The following is a 13401-nucleotide window of genomic DNA, read 5'->3' on the forward strand; positions in this document are numbered from 1 at the left end:
TTAATGTTTAGATGGTTATAATAAATATATAAAATAATATATATATATTTTTATATTTGTTAAACATTATTAGAGAAATAAAATCCCCACGTACTACTTTTCTTTATGAAATACAAAAATGCGTAAATGTTTTAAAAGTGGTGCGCTTAATGGGAGATAATATTTCCAGGTAATTCGAATATCGATTACTTAGTTTTCAGAAGATGAATGAAAGTCATAACATCATCGTGGCTCCTGCTAAACGTACACCCACCATAAGACCTTTTCCAAAATCTTCTAGATGACCCGTTTTCTCTTTATACCCAACGAGGCAAAACGTCTTCACCCTTCATGATGTGTTTATCCACTAAAACTATAATTAGCTTTAACGCGTAACTACAAAACAACGCCATTTTTAAAATTACCACTAAATACCGGATAAAGTAAGACAGAGACCAAAATGCTTGTGACAACCTAACGAATGTAGGAAGCCAATTGACAACTACAACGTTCTATTTCCTTGTAAAATTAAGGTTATATTATAGTAAGAACAGTTCTCAAAATTTACTTTAAGCTGTAGTACTTAATCTATGCTCCAAGTAGTTTTGCTGCGTTTCTGGGAATTCAGACATCGTCCACTGAATGTTTACAGCAGTATTTTCTTTACCTTCTCTAAAATTAATGTAAAAATAAACTACGCAATAAAAAACGATACCGATTAATACTTTATACCTGTCAGAGGTAACTGTGGGCCAACGGAATATTTTTTCTGATCAGACTGGGATTGATTTATATCGATTTGCCGAAAAAAGGCATACATCAGTCCCAGTCTGGTTGAGAATAACATACTGGACATCTCCGCTATAATTTGTATATTTAAATAATAAGCTGTATATTATTATTAATTTTTAGTATTAACAGTGGCAAAATGATGTAAGGAGGCAAATTTATACAGTGCCACATGAACATTTCCAACTGGATATGTCCATCCTAATAATTTGTCCAGTTCTTCCTTAATATTGAACTTCAATTGCCACTTCTCAATCCATCTGCCCAATTTATCCAGATCTTGTACAAAGTATCATAATCCGATCAGTCGTTAATCGCCATGAATATCGTCAGCAACAGACATTAAAAACTCTATTCAAAAAGAGCATATTTATGTTACTATTTCTTTTTCTCTTAAATCCCGAATACGGATTTTATTATCGTAGTTCTACTGTTATTAATCAATCCAACACGCGATGAAGAATTTAATAGTATTCGATTGGTGATATATCCATATTTTCTTGATATATTTATATAGTCCCAGCCGTATAGGCCTTTCTATTACAAGGTGGAAATTTTTCACTGAATTGTTAACGAATACATTACAAATTCTGGGAATGTAACTGGCTACATTGAAATATTTTTAAGTTGTCCCCGTTTCAAAAGAAATCACTAAGAACACACAGTAAATACAGTAATAGCAAAAGTATCATTATAAATAGTGAAGTATATAATAGTAAAGTGTCATTGCCCTCTCTCTCACTTTATGAGGGTATCGCAACCTGTTGTCTCAGTATTCCACTACAAATAGACAGCATTTTCCATAGAAATATGGCTGCATTGAAGTCGGCACGGTACATCGCATCTGCCACTCGTTTGGATAGTTCTGGATTCGATTCCCTTCTACATCTGGTGGAATTCTTTAGGCCTCTTCAATCAGGGCTGTAGTTAAGACGATCATGTTGAGGGGAAGGGTTTACAATGAATTATTTCAAGCCTTTTTGCCCACACAACCAGCAAATCTGACCTGCGTTACACTTCCACCGACCAAACATGGTTTGCATTCGGATTTTCCATCCTAGATATCATGGGCATCCCTTCAGTCCATAACTTCGGAGCTTTGGTCCAGTTAAAGCTGATAATGATTAAATGAATTCCATTCTTTGTCCGAAAATATACAAAACCTATTGGGACTTCTGAATCTATTTTTCTATATAATGATGAAATCAGGAAATGCCCAAAAATTGACTAACTGCTGTAATTTACTTAATATACGGATCCACCAACTTGTGTTTCCCTTCTCACGAAGGTAACTAACTATCCAGCTGACTTTAGAATTTCGTCATCATCAATCACACACAGAGGTATCTTATTCCACTAATTAACAACTAGCTGACAGTAGAAAAAAAAAAAAAAAAATCCTACAATATTGTCTAATTTCTTTCCCCGTAATTTGAATTTGTCTCACTATACTCTGTTTATATATTGGTGACGTAGCCTTAACACTCAGATTGTAAAAATTATATTATTACTCAAGTGGAATGTTACACCAACAGAAAAATTGTTAATAATCGTTACAAATATTAATAAAACACTTAAAATTTAACTATAAAGCAATAAACCATGGGAAATTGTGTGTATTAACTACAAATTGTATGGATTTGCCATTTTCGTTGGATGAAAAACCCGAATTTTCGGGAGGAAGAAAGCTTGAAACTTTCTCCGTGGCCGTCTAACTTGCTCGTGGGATTCAAGAACATTAAATCAAATAGAATGTAATTTTATACGCAACATGTTCCAACGTTTTTCAAGATGTAAGGAAGTTAAATTGTTACTTAAAGAAGTTAAATGATAAAAATCGTGTCTTCAACACCAAAGAAATCGTTTGATTGCTGCTATCACTAACGCAAGTACTTAGGTGGGGGTCTGTCACGCCCCAGCTACCTGCTTGCTTTGAAAGCTGACTTGCAACCGATAAGATATTCTCTACACTCTGGAGAGGAGTATAACTGGAAGGAATGAAAGTGGATAAAATACGAGCAAGTGCAGTTCAGTAGCATGATCATGACATACCTTATGCTCCGAGTAATAAGGGGATAAATCGTTTAGTTATGTTTTTTCAACCAATTGCTGTCTAAAAAGAAATGAATAAAATTTCTTCTGCACTGTGACAACCTCAGCCCAGCGAGTTTACAATTTTTACTTTTTGCACATTTGATTTGTAATTTTAAATCTTATTACCCAGAAAAGTATATATTTTGTTTATACGGTATTATTTCTGCTGTAGTTAAGCTGTTTATTCTGAATGACTGATGTTGCTAAAATTGTCGCGGATGCTTCACCTGGCTTCCAACGGTTATTATATCCTCCCCGACAACTTCTGGAATCTGAATGCATATTTTAGAAGACGTAATGGTCGTTGTTGAGTTGTTCTCGCTTTGAACAACACAACAGCTGTAATAAATAAACAGAAGGGCTGAAGAAAAGTAAATAGTTTCAAGTCGAATGTGCATGCCTGCAGCGAATTTTCGACATGCTGAAGACTCGTATTTGTTAGAATGAGAAGTCGGAAAGAGATTACACATTTCTGCGTCTAATGGAGGTATTAGTATTTATAGTACAAGACCCAGTTTATTTTCTTATTGAAAGTTCGCGGGATGCCAACAGGCGTAAAAGAAGTGTTAACATGGTATATACGATGCCGTTTGAAAAGTTCGTGGAATGAATATGAAAGGGTGTGGTATAACGTTTCTGTACTTAATGTATAGCACTTCAAATAGCAGCCCACCAAGTTTCACGCAGTTTTAATATATTTTTTTCTTTTTTTAATTACAGGTCCTGAACTCAAAGTTGTGGGAATGAGGAAAGATAGACAAAATCAGTTAATGTGCAATCATCCAATGTTTGGAAGAAAAGGGATTGGCCGCAGAATTCAAACGACGGAGGGAGAACCTGGAAGATGACCCACGCTGTGAAACATCTGCAACGCCCATCACTTCAGAAGTTGACAGTATGCATGAGCTAGTGATGAGTTATCGATTAGTGATAATTCGATACACTGCATGACGGATCCCAAAGTTGTTGGCAACAGATAAAAAACGCACAAGAGTTAAAGTGAAAGGAACATTTGCATCGTTTTCAAGCTGATCTAGCAAATTTTCATGCAAGGTTTGTGCCCATGGATGAGACGCGAGTCCAGTTTCAGCTTTTAATTCAAACCTCACCAAGTAGTAAGTTAATTTGGAGTTGCTACTCCCCAAATGTAAGACCTTACATTTTATTGCATTAAAACATATCTTCCACTTTTTCTGACTATTCTGCAAGCCTGTTCAAGTCATCCTGAAGGTGCGCTTGCTTGGAACTGACCAATAACGACTCTCCCAATCATTATGTCGTTTGCAACTTTGATATTACGCCCTTTATCTCTTCGTCGATGTCGTTTATCAAAATTATAAGCAACAATGGTCCAAGAACAGATCCGTGGGATACCCCACTCCTGACATTTCATCAATATGAATAATATCCATTAATCACAATCATCTGCGCTGCAGCCACCCAGCGACCATCTTAGAAATTTTCCAGTATTCCCAATGTGTTCCATTAAAACAATAACCTCTCGTGAGTGACTGAGTCGAATGTCTTGCTAAAATCCAAATAAACTATGTCGAAATTGTTCCCCACATCTAGTTCATGAGTAATTGTGTCAAAATAGCTTACTAAGTTATTTAGACAATTACTCACGAGCTAAAATAACTTACTAATTTAGTTAAACATGATTTTCCCTTAAAAAAACCAGCCGCCTCCGTAGCTAGGTGGGCAGGAGCAGCAGTGCGTAGCACACGCTTCTTGATTAGACCGGGGTTCGAGCCCGTGACCACCAAATACGGAGGATGCGGAAAGGTCAGGGAATGACCACCGCATATCCCCGGAGCAATATGGCCTTAGTTGCTAATGTTCCTAAAAACCAAACAACAGTCAAACAACCGCCCTTAATAAACCCATGTTGTGTGTTATTCAGAATGCCATGTTTATCAAAATGTCCGTGGATGGTACTCTTAATCATTGTTTCTAAGTTTTTCCCTACCACGGAAGTCAAACTGGTCTGTATTTACCAACTTCACTCTTAGAACCGCATTTATGTATTGTTGGTACTCCTCCAACCAAAAGGAATCTTCCTCGAGTCCAAAGATACCCTCATAATTAACTTCAATAGTTCAATACACTCCCTGGCGGCCTCCCTCAAAATTTTGGGTGTATACCATCAACTCCAGGAGCCTTACTCGCCTTTATACTCGAAAGTTTTTCTAATAAATAGTCATCTATAATTTCAAAATCACGAATTTCATGACTCAGCTTGACTTCAGTCTCTTCTCAGGATGAAGGTTCTTTCGTCAGTAAAGACCAATGCGAAGTACCTGTTCAGTTCACCAAGAGGGTTATCTAAGAGACTTTCCCACACCCAGTGCACAAGGTCCGATCTGATTCGTTCTCTTCTTTGTATTTGCGTACATGAAAAATTACTTGACCCCATTCTTTGCACCTATTAGCCATGGTTTTTTCATACTCGGCCTTGGCAACCTTATTTGTGGTATTAAATATCAAGTTGTAGCTATTGTATGTATTAGTACTTTTCATCGCCGTGTAACTCTCCCATGCTGTCATTTTCTGCTCTATTAGGCTGGCCAGGTTCGTATTCATCCATCCTGGCATCCTCCTCATACCATATTTTCTTAATGGTACGTATGCGTTCATGGCTTCCGTGATTATTGCTTCGAAGGTATTCCACGATTCTAATGTATTTTCCCAATTAATAAATAGCGTCTTATACTGCCATAGTCTTGTTTTTCGAAAAATAAAATTCGCCTTTGTCTTTAACTACTGCAACATCTTTCTTCATCTTCCAACACTAACGACCGCGTGATCGCTACCTGTCAATGGTTCCTGTAATGTCATCTGATTCGTGAATAATGACGAAGCCAAGAATTTTTACATCATCTGCCCTAATATTCTTACCCTAATACCTTCTCTAACATGTTGGTATAAATAATAAACATTCAGTTTACGTAAAAGTTTATTAATTACAACTGTGTAATATTTATTACTCTTATTTTTTAAGTCTTTTCTCTCTCTATGTATGTTATCTGTTTACAAGTGACATCACGTTCACGAGTCACGCATAACAGTACACGTGAAGTGTGCACGAACTGTCTAAAGCTAACAAATACTGAATTGAAACTGCATCCAATCTATGAATTCCTTTTTTTTTCATGCAAATTGTACGCTCTCTTAGCCATTGATTTGGGAAGATTTATTCTCTTAGCCACCCACTGATTTCATCATCATCATCAGCCATTTTCAATCCACTGCAGGATGAAGGCCTCTCCAGCAACTTTCCAGTTCCTTCTGTTTTGAGCACTGGCCATCCATTTACTACTCAAAAACTCATGAATTTCATCTATCCATCTCCGCCTTTGTCTTCCAGGTTTCCTTCTAGCTCCTCTTGGGTACCATTCTGTTATTTTCTTAGTCCATCTGTCATCATGTCTTCGAGCTATGTGTCCTGCCCAAGACCATTTTAGTTCTTTAGTTTTGATAAGAATGTCCTTTACTTGAGTTTGCTGCCTAATCCATGTGTTTCTCTTCTTATCTAACAGTCTGATTCCCAATATAATTCCTTCCATTCTTCGCTGTGTAGTTCTCAACTTCTCTTCCATTCTTTTGGTGAGTGCCCAAGTTTCACTTCCATAAGTCATGGTGGGGAGTATACATTGGTTCATTATTTTACGTTTCAGACAAACTGGGATATTGCTCTTCAGTATGTGACTATATTTCCTGAATGATATCCATCCAAAATTTATTCTTCTCTTGACTTCCAGCCATTTATCATTATTACAGCTAATAACTGATTTAGGAACCCACTGATTTAGGAAGACGTAAATTTTGCGTTGCAAAGTTTTCGTACATCTGTAATGGTATGTTGAGGCTTTTTCTCTTGCGCCACTCTCAAAACTATACATCGGGTTCGAACACACGAAAGGGTTAATTCAAATTAACACCGTAAAACGCTCTGCCAGGATGCTCGTCACGATTTTGCTCATGCGTAGAACGCTTTCAAAGGGATCGTTAGCGATATCTCTTTAGAGGGATTTCGTTCGCGAAACAATTCGAAAAAATTTATATAAAAATCTACTTCTAAAATATGTTATTGATATTCCGAATATTAATAATAAATTACATATATAACACTGCATTTATTACTGGTATAGGCGTACATGTCACGTATACACAAAGTAATAAATACACACATGAAACTCTTTAATCCATTAATGTTTTTTTTTTTCTTGTTGTTGTTAGTGCATCGGCTTCTGTGGCAATAATGCACCTCCCAAAGGTTTTTGCATTTACTCTGATCTAAGCCCGAGGCGGGATTCGAATCCGCGACCTTTGAATCCATTAATGAAAGAACATTTGAGTGGATTATTCGAATCTGACGTTCGCTCATTTACACAAAAGTATTAGTTACTTAATTTGGTATTTAAAATTTAACACATTAAATTCGGATTCATAAACTCGATTTCTGGTTGCGACTTCTCGAATAATGTGCAGTACGATTTATCTTCGTAGATGCAAAACTCGAGGTCAATATCGTGAACAAACAGTTCAGGAACGGTTTTGACTATATGAGTATTTTTCGTCTACATTCACACATGAGGAATTATTAAGGTTTGAAAATGGCAGAAAGTTATCAAATTGTAGCAGGGTGCTTAATGATTTTGTAATAACTGAGAGCAAAGCGGAGGACAAATTGTTGAAGTTAAACATAAGAAAAGCACCTGGGGTGGATGGGATCTATCCAGTTATATTAAATGAGGCGGCAAAGCAACTAAGCAAACCCTTAGCCATAATTATGAGAGAATCCTTGGACTCAGGAGAGGTCCCCCACGGACTGGAGGTGCGCAAATGTATCACCAATTCACAAAGGAGGTTCAAAAGGTGACACAAGTAAATACAGACCAGTTAGTTTAACTTCTGTTCCGGGTAAAATAATGGAGTCACTGGTTAAAGATGCATTACAGGATCATCTAGACAAGACTGCAGCAATAATTCAGACACAGCATGGGTTTGTTAACGGAAAGTCTTGTCTGACAAATTTGATAGGATATTATGATGTGGTTACAAAGGAACTGGATGCAAAAAATAATTTTGATATCATATATTTGGCTTTCAGGAAAGCTTTTGTGGAAGACTATTGTACAAATTGGAGCAGAATGGTATTAAGGGTAACTTGCTACAATGGATAAATGGATGGTTGAGTGGGAGAAGACAAAGGGTGGTAATTAATGGGTGCTGCTCTTCGTGGACTAATGTTATTAGTGGAGTCCCACAGAGTTTGGTGTTGGGTCCTCTGTTGTTTTGTATATTTATCAATGATATTGATGAAGGTATATCAGGCTTAGTGTCGAAGTTTGCAGATGATACAAAGGTTGGCAGGGTTGTTAATGACAGTAATGGCAGTGCGCTACTGCAAAATATCTACATAATTTGGGCAGATGGGCTAAGAAGTGGCAACTGAAGTTTAACCTTGACAAATGCAAAGTACTGCATATGGGTAGAAGCAACCCCAGAGGAACGTACCAACTGTGTGGTACTACACTTAAGGTGATAGAAAATGAAAAAGACCGGGGAGTAATCGTGCAGTCAGATATGAAGTTTTCTGAGCAATGCAGACAGGCTGCCAGGGCAGGTCATGCGGTTTTGTCAATGATATATAGGAATTTTGCTAGCAGGGAAAAGGAGGTGATTGTCCTCTGTATAAGGCAATGGTCAGGCCACGCCTTGAGTACTGCGTACACGTCTGGAGGCCTCATTTTAGGAAGGATGTAGATTTGCTTGAGCGTGTACAGAGAAGGGCAACAAGATTGGTGAGGGGAATGAAGGGATCCTCTTACCAAGAGAGGCTTAAGTTCTGCAAATTGCAATGGTTGGAGACTAGGCACCTGTGGGGGGTTCTGATTGAGGCGTATAAGGCCTTGAATGGATTGAGCACGCTGAATTCTGATGGGATCCTTCCACTTGTTTAGATTACGAACCTAAGGGGGCATAAATTCAAATTAAGAAAAGACAGATGTAGAATAAATGTGCGGAAATTTGCCTTTAGCCAGCGGGTGTTAATTGCTGGAACAAACTTCCATCTGTCGTTGTGGAAGTTGATAGGTTAAATAAATTTAAGGAGGAACTGAACAGGCATTTGGGAGGGAATGGTGAGATTTTTTTTTTTTTTTTTTTTTTGGCTGATGCTGCATAAGCTCATACACCTGCTTTCTTGCATCACATGCCACTGCTACAACGTACAGACTGAACTATGAGCAAGATTCAATATGGCGAACTTATTGTCGATTTTAAATGGTTTCGTTATTAGAAGAATTTTTATCCAGTACATTCGAAATGCATAATCTCGAATGTACTGGGTAAAATAAAGTTCTAGTTGTCGCTGTTGCGGAACAAAATTAAAACAAGCTACTTATTTGGAGAGACTATCAGCTAAAGAAAATTAGCTTTCTGATAGTCCAAGAAATTTGGTAACAATTCACCACCGGAAGAGCCGAAGAATTAGCATTTTGCTCAAACGAAAGAAGTTCAAAAGTGCACATCTCGTTATAGATGAGAAAACAGAAAAGAGAGAACGAAGTTTAACTGCAGGGAAGAAAGATAGAGAGAAAAAGCGAAGATTATTGCGTCTCATTGTCTAGGCCTAGTTCCTAGTGCTTAAAAATAGAAACTTCGCCTAACAGTAAATAAATAGTGGAGTTGTTGACTTGCGGGATGCTGAAGGGATGGCGCGTAAACAGCCGTTTTTTAAAATGCAGGAATGGAGAAAAATAAAGCGCAAATCCAGACAAAGGAAAATCGTATACATCTGTCCACTTACCTCATTTCATCGGATCTTTTTGGACCACTGCAAAGTAAGATTTCAGCCCTCACACTACGTCACCGGAATGTAGAGCACGGTACGCAGTGCCCTTATGCGAGCTCCCCTTCTCACATTATCTCGGCTTCATATTAAATGTAATATCATAATGCAGTATTTGGTATAATTTTTGGCATATTTAAATGCCATTTTGACGAAGGGGAAGCAAATGCTCTTGTGATGAAATCGTCGAATCTAAAGACCAGTGTGTTTTAGATTTGACGACCTTTAAAGAGGAATTAGAGGAGATAAATAAATCACTGGCTTTAGAATTAGAAGCACAAGGACTGATTTCGTTATCGTTAGACTCCCCGTTATTTTATAATAACAGACTCGCGGAGAAATAAAATATTGAAATAAACCATTACATTAACCCCGTGCTAAAATAGATCCGAAAATAATCCCATTATGTTTCCGCTAAGTTTTTTTTTTTTTTTTTTTTGAATTTCAAACATGTTAAAATGTTTCGATTGATGTCCTGCTGCCTGGTTTGTTATCTACGTCAAAATTGATTGCGTTTTGTTCAGTTTCTGCATACTGATGCAAGGAGGTAACACTCGTGCCCAACCAAGTGCATAATTCGCTCTTCGTGAAAGGTGCACACATCCGCAGCGCATCAACGTCCTCCATCCTGTGTTTTGTTTTCATTTCAGTTCTACATAGTGTAATAACCACCTATCTGATCAAAGGAAACCCATCACCCCCTTCACATATGCAAGCACGAGCGCATTTTGATGACAGCACTTTTTCTTTTTATGCACTTTTCGAATTTCTTACTAATTCTCTTTCTCTCTCGCTTGGCTTGGAATTTTTCGGCAATCAAAAAAAGATCAATGTATCTCGGAAGCCCCACCCCTCCCAACTGCTACTTGTAGATGTGATCTCGCGAAAAAGTCTCCTTCGAAATATCCATTTGTTAGTTCGGTTTCATTTCGCTCTACTTTTTAGGAAAGGTCAAGCCAACAACATCGTCGTAGACGTGAAAAGTTAGTTATTTCCATCATGAATATGCCAGACTTCGTACAGCCGCAGTAACAATGAATGCCCCGAAGTATCAAAAATGGGAAGTGCTTCCTCCCCTGTACAGTTCGAATTTGGCACATTACGATTATCATATGTTCAGACTAATAAGTCTTTTTAGGAAGTAAAAATTTCAAAATAACGAGAAACCCATCGAACCCGTGCAGTTTGATCCCAATAAAAATAGAAGTTTTCTCCAAAAAGTCATTCGGTGGTTACCAGAATGATAGCTAAAATGTTTTTTTGGTAAAACGGATAGCTATCCCAAGAAATAAGCAATGAATGTTATTGGAACTTTGGCCAATAAAACATTATAAAAATTCTCATATTGGACCCAATCCTGCACTGATCGAATACAATTCAATACACCATGAATTTTCCGGAAAGTGTCAAACAACTATCCATGGAGAAACTTATGCCTACGATAAAACCTCGCTGGCTAAAGAAAACCTTCCTACAATCCAACTGCAATTTTCTGCTTTGGTTTGGAGGCTTTTCCCTCTAGTTCTAAAATTATTAAATACTATGAATTTTCCCCTTCGATCTCCCTCTGAGAACATTAAGTTTCAATCAAATTTCCTGTAAGTACAAAGTTCTGTAACCCACATTTCGAAGTCCATTTTCACGTGAGTGCTCGTTAGTCAATTTCACCAGGCGTGTTGCCCGTCCTTGGGACTTTCGATGTCTTTTTTTTTTGGTGTGACCTCCGCACGCGGACAGAGTACCCAAGCACAGTCTTTCACTATTGTTTTCAATAGCGAAATTCTCATAGTTCCTAATATAGTGGAATTACAACTGTTCTCTCTACAAACGATTGTTCCGTTAATTTGAGTGTAGTCGAATTATATTTTCGCCATATCCAAAAATTACATCTACAACAGACCTCGTACAGATTATTCATTTACCTACCAGAATACCAGACAATCCTAACCACACGGCCAACAGCAAGCATCTTTTTTCTCACAAACGATCCTTCCCAGTCACTGTCGAGGTGAGTGATCCTCTAGGCGATGGACTCTTCGCAAATGGTGCTTCTCTCGTGGCCATTCTCAACATAGTGTTGTTTGCTTGCCATTATAAGACTGAAAATTGGGACGATCCGCGAGAATCCTCATCTTCTTTTACTTGGTTGGATTACGGTTTTAAATCTTCTGATGCAAACGTTTTCTCAGATCGTGTCAGTGAAATTATTCTTTTAGAGACGAAATCCTTTATTCCACACTCCACTTTAAAATCTCGTCCTTTATCTGAACCTTGGTTTTCCAATAAATGCGCTAAGGCTGTTCAGGAAATAAAATTCTGTATTGCATGTCGCAATTGCCTTTTATCCAAATATCCGTGCTCATTTTCTGCCTACGTCAATGTTCGCAACAGTTGCAATTAGTTAAAACTACACTGCTTAACAAAATTAACAGAACACGTAGAAAACGTGGTGTAAGTGGTGCAACTTACGATGAAGCGGGACACGATTTGGAATGACGATGAAAGGAGGAGACAGCAATAACCTTCGTAGAGGTATAAGGGACATTTATAGGGGTTGTATAAGGATTACCAAACGAAAAGGTCACAGTACAGAAGTCGGTACAAGATGCTCTAAAATATGGTCACGTGATATCGGTACGGCGTATGATCCTCTCCAACGGCTACACAGGCCTGTCAGCGGTGATCCATGCTCGATATAAGTGCGTGTAAAGTGTATTTAGGGTCATACGGCACCAGGGGTTTCCCCCATCTCCGCATTGTTTACATTGTGATGGGTGTACCAGTTTGCTGGAAATGCCAGAGATTTAAAAGTGTATGGATATTGTTCATATGTAGTGTCGTGTACCGTTGTTCATCTGGTCATTTAGCCGCTGGACCCATACTGAGGCCCAACGTTGCCCCACTTTCGCCCCGTGGAGGCAGACCAGGGACACCAGTATTATAATTAATTTACTCTGGCAGGTCCTGCCACCTAATTTCCTGAGATTTCAGTGGCTAGGACTTTAAAAAAAAAAAAAAAAAATTCGCACGTTGTATGTTGATCACATACATGTTTCCCGGTTTTAAGGGGTTGCATTTGAAAATTTAATGGCCGAGGAGAGGGCGAAATAACTTAGAGAAGCTAGAATTTTGGTGTGGGTCTTGCGCTGGCATAGAGATAGAGAGGGGAGGAGACTGAAGGCTAGGGGGGGATAGCTAGGAAAGACTGGGGTCAATAGAGTAGACGACCCCAGCATGTGCCAATGGGGCATGCCCTTGCCCCACCAGAGAGAAAGATGTGGGATGGCAGGGGGGAGACAACAAGAAGGCTGTCGCCTCCCCCTCTGCCAGGGAAGAGAGGAAAGTGTGCCCGGCAAGGGAGCCGGCACAGGTCGCCATATGGCCTGGCGGCTGCATGTCTGCTTGGGTCAAGTCCTTGTTGTCCCATCCGTGTGTAGGTTCCTGTCTGTGGTTGTCACTTGGCAGCAGGACAGGTGCCTTAGTCAGGTCCGTAGTTGTGGGTATTTAGTCCAGTCTGTACTTATGTCTCTATCTGGAGTCATGGTCATTAGTTATTGGATCCTGGGTCCATTTGTTGGATCCGAGTTTGTCGAGTCCGGATGTTTTTTTTTTTTTTTTTTTTAAATGCTGTTGCTTCCTGGGATGCAATCCCTTTGTGGATTGTCTTGATGGTGACTGTCCGT

The 13401-nt window shown here is 38.6% G+C and overlaps 1 long non-coding RNA gene across 4 annotated transcripts in view; it reads left to right on the plus strand.

The window, feature by feature from the left end:
• LOC150078476 (uncharacterized) overlaps positions 1 to 13401 on the plus strand; it is a 56118-nt gene that overhangs the window by 15094 nt on the left and 27623 nt on the right. The window contains exon 2 of one of the 4 annotated variants that reach the window (XR_016547619.1): positions 3583 to 3977. The exons of the other annotated variants lie outside the window; for them this stretch is intronic. This is a non-coding gene — a long non-coding RNA (uncharacterized LOC150078476). The remainder of the gene's footprint in view (positions 1 to 3582; positions 3978 to 13401) is intronic. 4 annotated transcript variants of the gene reach the window in all.

This window comes from Mastigoproctus giganteus, chromosome 11 (genome assembly GCF_048544385.1).
Source record: "Mastigoproctus giganteus isolate SK-2022 chromosome 11, ASM4854438v1, whole genome shotgun sequence".
NCBI lineage: Eukaryota > Metazoa > Arthropoda > Arachnida > Uropygi > Thelyphonidae > Mastigoproctus > Mastigoproctus giganteus.